The 6,115-nt window shown below is 40.0% G+C and overlaps 2 long non-coding RNA genes across 2 annotated transcripts; both read right to left on the reverse strand.

Moving 5' to 3' along the window:
- Positions 1 to 524: 524 nt before the first annotated feature.
- On the reverse strand, positions 525 to 4,696 carry LOC121813838. Its single transcript, XR_006053913.1, has 3 exons — positions 4,642 to 4,696; positions 4,024 to 4,131; positions 525 to 1,191 (listed from the first exon to the last, which is right to left on the reverse strand). It is a non-coding gene; the product is annotated as an uncharacterized LOC121813838 (long non-coding RNA).
- A 51-nt stretch (positions 4,697 to 4,747) lies between these two features.
- LOC121813839 lies at positions 4,748 to 5,689 on the reverse strand. The gene is made up of 3 exons (XR_006053914.1): positions 5,551 to 5,689; positions 5,283 to 5,331; positions 4,748 to 4,781 (listed from the first exon to the last, which is right to left on the reverse strand). It is a non-coding gene; the product is annotated as an uncharacterized LOC121813839 (long non-coding RNA).
- Positions 5,690 to 6,115: the final 426 nt, after the last annotated feature.

Genomic DNA, 6,115 nt, shown 5'->3' on the forward strand with positions numbered 1-6,115 from the left:
CTGGTGCAAATTACTGACCTCTGTCATCATTTTAAGTGGGGGAACTTGCACAATCGGTGGCTGACTAAATACTTTTTTGCCCCACTGTATGGATGACTGTGCAATGACAATAAAGAGTTATCTTATCTTAGACTTGTGCGTAACAAGCAAGAAAATAATGAAGAAAACAGATTTTAGACAGGAAACTGTTCTTGTAGTACAGAGAGAGAGAGAGAGAGAGAGCTGTGCAGGAAGTGTGATTTTTATACGGCTGAAACATCGTAATCAGCGAGCTGTCGGCTTTCAGCCCCGACTGTGTCCGTGTCGTCGGGTGAGAAAGGCCACATCTCATTGATTCTGATGTGTTGGCTGGTCCGCGCTTTGTGTTTAAGTCTTTGTGCAGAATCCGTGCTCTCATTTACTGTTTTAGCTGTTTGGTGGTTGTTGAAATTTTGTGAGGTTTAACCTGAGATTCTGGTGTTTTGGACAAAATAAATTTATATTAAAAAATCGATTCAGGATTTTAATGAATCAATATCACGTTATCCAAGCTAGAATCGATTTTAATCGATGAATCGATTATCAAAACACAGCCCTATAATTTACCCATTTGAATCAGCTGTGTTGGATCAAGGACTCAACTAAAACCTGCAGGACACCGGCCCTGGAGGACTGGATTTGCCCACCCCTGATGTATTTGCTTGTGATGTTCAAACAGTCCAAGAAGTTGCTTCATTGTTGGTGAGTGAAAATTCTAGATTTGATTCTCTTATACTGTCTGTGGCTAAAACTAAGCTTAGATGTAAAGTTCATCCTGTCTAAACAATGACAGTTGGGCCCAGGTCCAGTAAAGACAGATTAGTGGATCTGATCCTGTGTTTGGAGTTTCATGAGGAAGGATTGATGCTGCAGCAGAGTAATGAGTTCAAACTCTCTGAACTAAGCTGCTTGAATATCTGTCTGAATTTAGTTGACTCTTGTGTTTTCAGACCTTGGACCATCTCAGATTTTTGGCTTTAAATAATGAAATAATGAAAGTTTGTGACACATCAAGAATCTTTACATGTGAATTCTTTTGAATTTTTATGTGAATTCTTACCAGGGATTAGCGAGTCACTGCGACAGTCGTACAGCATCCCGACACTGAAAGGCCGACCGAGCGCTGCCACCTCCATTGTACTACCTGATCTACCGTCCATCCTTCAGTCTAACCTGGAAAAACAAAAGGTTTGAGATTGTTTTTCTGGTTCTGTTCAGCTGTTTGTTTTTATACTCATTAATATAACTGACAACATCAGGAATAATTTAACCTGGTACCTCCTGGGTGAGACAGTGACAGTGTAGTAGGTTGTTAAATGCTGCATGTTCAGTTTTAAGAAAATAAACTGTTTTTGTGTATAACTGTCAATAATACCTCTTATATATTTACTAGGGGTGCAACGATATTCGTATCGATATCGAACCGTTCGATACAGTGCTTTCGGTTCGGTACGCATATGTATCGAACAATACAACATTTGTAATTTATTTTATCAATTTTCCTTCTGACGATGCTGTCTGTGTTGAGCGCTCAGTGAATCTGCGTTCGACTACTCCGCCTAGGCTGCACTGTCGAGCGCAGATCCACTGAGCGCTCAACACAGACAGCATCGTCAGAAGGAAGAGCGCAGGGCAAGCTAGCGAGACAGAAGTTAAGCTCTGCTTGCAACATGGACCTCCCCCACCCTCATTCAGATCTGGCGTTTGGAATTATTTTGGTTTTCATGTGACGTATGACCCTGAAGGTAAGCGCTCATGGACTAAAGTAAAACAGTATGTTGGATGTGCCACGCAATGCTCAATTACATGGGTGGGAGCTAGTGTGTTAGCGCAGTTAGCTCGTTAACGTGTTGGCCGTCTAGCCCCATGCACGGGGCTATCAGGGATAGCTCGTTAACGGAGATTTGCCGTGTTGTGGCGTTAAGGTAATTTTAACAAGGTTAACCTGAAAGCACTAGTGGGAACACAACGAATATGACTGCACATTTACGCCGACATCATCCTAGTGCAAAGACAAAAACAACAAGCATGCTACTAACTTTAGCCGAGTCATTTAGACAGCCGTTAGCACATGATTCTCCTTATGGGGACCTGATATGTTTAATATGCTGCCGAGAATATAGCCCAGAAGAAGCGGATAGTATAGCTTTTATTTTGGAAAGAGACATTTCTCTGGAATAAACTCTCTTTTCCAAAGATGAGTGATTCCTCAATCAGATACAGGGCTCACAAAATTATTTCAGTCGGGCTACCAAAATCTATCTCTTCCCTGCCCGTCGGGCTATTGTAGGAAGGAAAAATATATGTCAATGCTTTTGCATTCTTTCAGAAATGTAGCTGGGTAATTATGTCATTGGCATCGGTGAGCCACTGTCAATATGTGACATATTGAAGTCGCGTTTGAATTTGCGCTTGTTTTTTTGCTTTCACTTTGCAATCGTGCGAACTGTGTATAGAGAGCGACAGCACTGATCTGTGAGTGATGATAATTTGTGCACCAATTCCTCTGCCATCGTCTTATCAATCGTTAGCTTACTACGCAAACATGACAAGTGAAATCTCCCGCAGCTTAAACATGTGAGAGGTTGATCGGGCAGAGAATCGCTGAGCTTATGTGAGTGAGTGTGTAAAAGCATTTCAGTTCTGCTGAGCCAAATAAGACAGGTCAGGGTGAAGAAGTGACAGCCAAAGAAAAGCTTACCACAAAACGGAAAAGTTATGACAAATCAGACTATAAGGCAAAAAGAAAGTGCAGCTTTATGGTTTCATGGACAAAAGAATTTCTGTGGCTGCGATATGACGAGCTAAATAACCAGGGCTGCACATAAGTGGTCTGCAGGTGCGCATTCGCTGTCAAAATAAAAAACACGCACAAGGGTTAGGGTTAAATTTAAAAACTGTACTTTTGAGTTAAAATATATATTTATAATTTTAATAAATGACAAATTAAAAAGGCATGAACATTTTGTTTTGTATCGAAAAAATATCGAACCGTGACACCAAAGTATCGAACCGAACCGTGAATTTTGTGTATCGTTGCACCCCTAATATATACATACTAAGGTAAAACCTTGTTACATCAGTAGATGGTGATCCTGCACAGCTGTGGAGCCATTGGAAAGCATACAGCTACAGGTTCAGGCATTCAAAGCTCTTCATTGATCCACAGCTACTGCAAAGCTTCATTTTACATGGGTCTAAACTAAAGTCACGGAGTAACTGTCAGATATTGTTTTGAGACACGCAGAATTTTGTTTGGTAGTAGTTTGGGACATTGGCGGTAGATCATTTCCAGAATGCTGGTAATCTAAAAACTGAATTAAATTCTATCTGTTTTATATATCACAACAACCAAATCACAACAACAGTTACTTCGAAGAGGTTCATATTGTACAATAAAGACCAGAATAATACAAAGAAAACCCAACATTCAGACCACCTGGTGTATAAACACATAAAAAGGTGACTGAAGAAGAAACACTCAAAGCATCATGGGAATCATCCAGCAGGTTCAGCCCATAGCAGAGTAACTATAATCATTCATACTCCAATAGATGCATCAGAAAGGACTTGAGGCTATTATCTTGCCGAAGGATATTTGGCTTGCAAACATGGATCAGATAGATAGATGGGATCAATAAATAGGTGAGCTAGATAGATGAGATAGATATTTATTAATCCCTTCGGTAGGTTCCCCCTAGAGTGAGAGTGAGAGTATTTGAAACTGTATGAATGGCAATGGGCAGTTTAAGCAACAGCATCTCTACAGCTGATGGACATTTCTTTTATAAGCCAACAGCTCAGAGTTCATTTAGCTGACATAGTTTTGTGATACAAATGTAATTTGTAAAATATGAATTTTTTTTTAATATGAATTAACCTGAAAATAAATGCCTCTAACTTCACAACAAAAAGAAAAGAAAAACTGGCTTCATTGAACTGTCATTTTTAATGACGAATCCAGAAGATCTAAAACAAACAAATCAAGTCAAACCACATACTCACAGCAGAATGAAGTCCCTGACAGGAACACACTCCACCCAGCTATTGTTCCTTTGGGAAGGTCAGGAAGCACTGTGATTTCTCAGAAATGGTCTGAGCTTTATGCTGCAGCTTTAACCAGGAGGGAAAACCAGAGAAAAAACACCTTTACAAGCAGAACAGCTTATTTGAAGCTTTATAATCAGTTTAACTCTTGATTTGTTGGTGCACTAAAGAGATAAAGCCCAGAAAACTGAAAACACCAAGTGAACGTGATTGAATACATTTAAGAGTTTCTCATGTTTTGACTGCTGTTTGACTGCTGCAACTGCGAAGGCCCGATCTCCTCTATGCTTTAATCGAGACCTCAGCTGTACTAAGAACATCTGACTATACAATCTCAGTGCTCTTTTGGGGTTATACAGTATATGTTTAGATATTTGCTTAAATAACTGCTCACCATACCATTTAAAACTTTGACAGTAAGTAAAAGAATTTTAAAAACAATATGATAATGGACAGGGAGCCAGTGTAGATTTGCTAAAACTGGAGTGATGAGTTCATACTTTCTAACACCTGTTAAAAGGCGTGCAGCGGCATTTTGGACTAACTGCAATTGTGGCTCGAGAGTTGGGAGTTCACCTTGTAATCGGAAGGTTGCCGATTTGAGCCCTGGCTGGGACAGTCTCGGTCGTTGTGTCCTTGGCCTACTGGTGGTGGTCAGAGGGCCCGGTGGCGCCAGTGTCCGGCAGCCTCGCCTCTGTCAGTGCGCCTCAGGGTGGCTGTGGTGAATGTCATAAATGTTTTTCTAGGTCTTTAGGAGGAAGATAAGGCTTTGCGTTGGCAATTTCACATAACTGATAAAAACTGGTTTTCACAACTGTGGACACTTGCTTCTCTAATTTAAAAGATCTATCCAAAAGCACTCTGAGATTTCTTACAGTGTGGGAATGATGACAAGCAAGAGGACCAACTGTATCAGTTAACTTGTCCAAAGGGGCATCACTTCAATAAACATTTTGAGAAACATTTTGTCATCATCCTATAACTTCTTCAGTCTTAGCTGACTGCAGGTTTCCCCAATCTCATAAACAGTAGATTTGCATACATTTGAGGTCAGTTTCTTAATCATTAATATGCAAACTGTCATGACCATTGATCAACAACCCATGCCTTTCATCAATGGTCATGAGTACCATTCACAGAAGGCTCAGTGGTCTAAGTCGGTAAACTGCAACTTTCACATTTGCCAGCCATGACAGCAGCTCTGTGTTTTCACTTACTTTCACTTTTGTTTTTAGTGTTCACCTGTCTGTTACGTGCTGGTTCAATCTGAAAATGTGACAAAGTGAGATTATTTGAAAAAGCTGAAATAGTTCAGTGGAACAAACATGATGAAACTAAAGGTAGTAAGAAAATTAAATGTTTCAACTGTTGTCTGTTACAAGAAAAAAATACTGACTTGACATAAATACTGATATAAATTTAAGAATTTATTTAAAAGATAACTACAGTCAAAAAGAAAATAAAAAATTTAACCACAGTACTCACTGCACACAGGAGTTAGTCTCTCAGGTTGTTCTGCTTCTGCCTCTGAAGTCTCTGTAAGGAACAAACTTTGCACACCTTTAGCTTTTATAGGACATACAGAGAGGAGGGACTGATTTCTCAGATGGTATGACCTGCATATTTATTATGCCGGCTCTCTCTTACCCTTTACCCGCCCCTGTTGCTTGTCTCGTGTTTCTATGGTGTATTGATAATCATGTGCTTTTGTGCTGAGGTGTTTTTTCTTTTATCAAACTGTTCTCCCACTAGGAGCTCAGTCTGAGTGGAGTTTTTTTTTCTCCTCCTCTTACCTCGTGTAATGTATTTTCGTTGTTTTTTCCTATCAGCCTACCTTCTGACATGTCTGCCCAATGTGATGTTTGTGTATAGTTGGTCAGAAGGTTCCTTTGTGAGTGCGCATGCGCCATTAGCGTGCTGCCTGCTGTAACCCCTAATTTCCCTCGGGATGAATAAAGTATTCTGATTCTGATTCTGATTCTGATTAAATAGGGAGGGGAGAACCACAAGTCAGACTTGCTATACAGCATTTACAAAAAGAAAAGAAAAA

Source organism: Haplochromis burtoni, unplaced genomic scaffold, assembly GCF_018398535.1.
Source record: "Haplochromis burtoni strain Fernald_Lab_line unplaced genomic scaffold, NCSU_Asbu1 Contig_2931, whole genome shotgun sequence".
Classification (NCBI taxonomy): Eukaryota; Metazoa; Chordata; class Actinopteri; order Cichliformes; family Cichlidae; genus Haplochromis; species Haplochromis burtoni.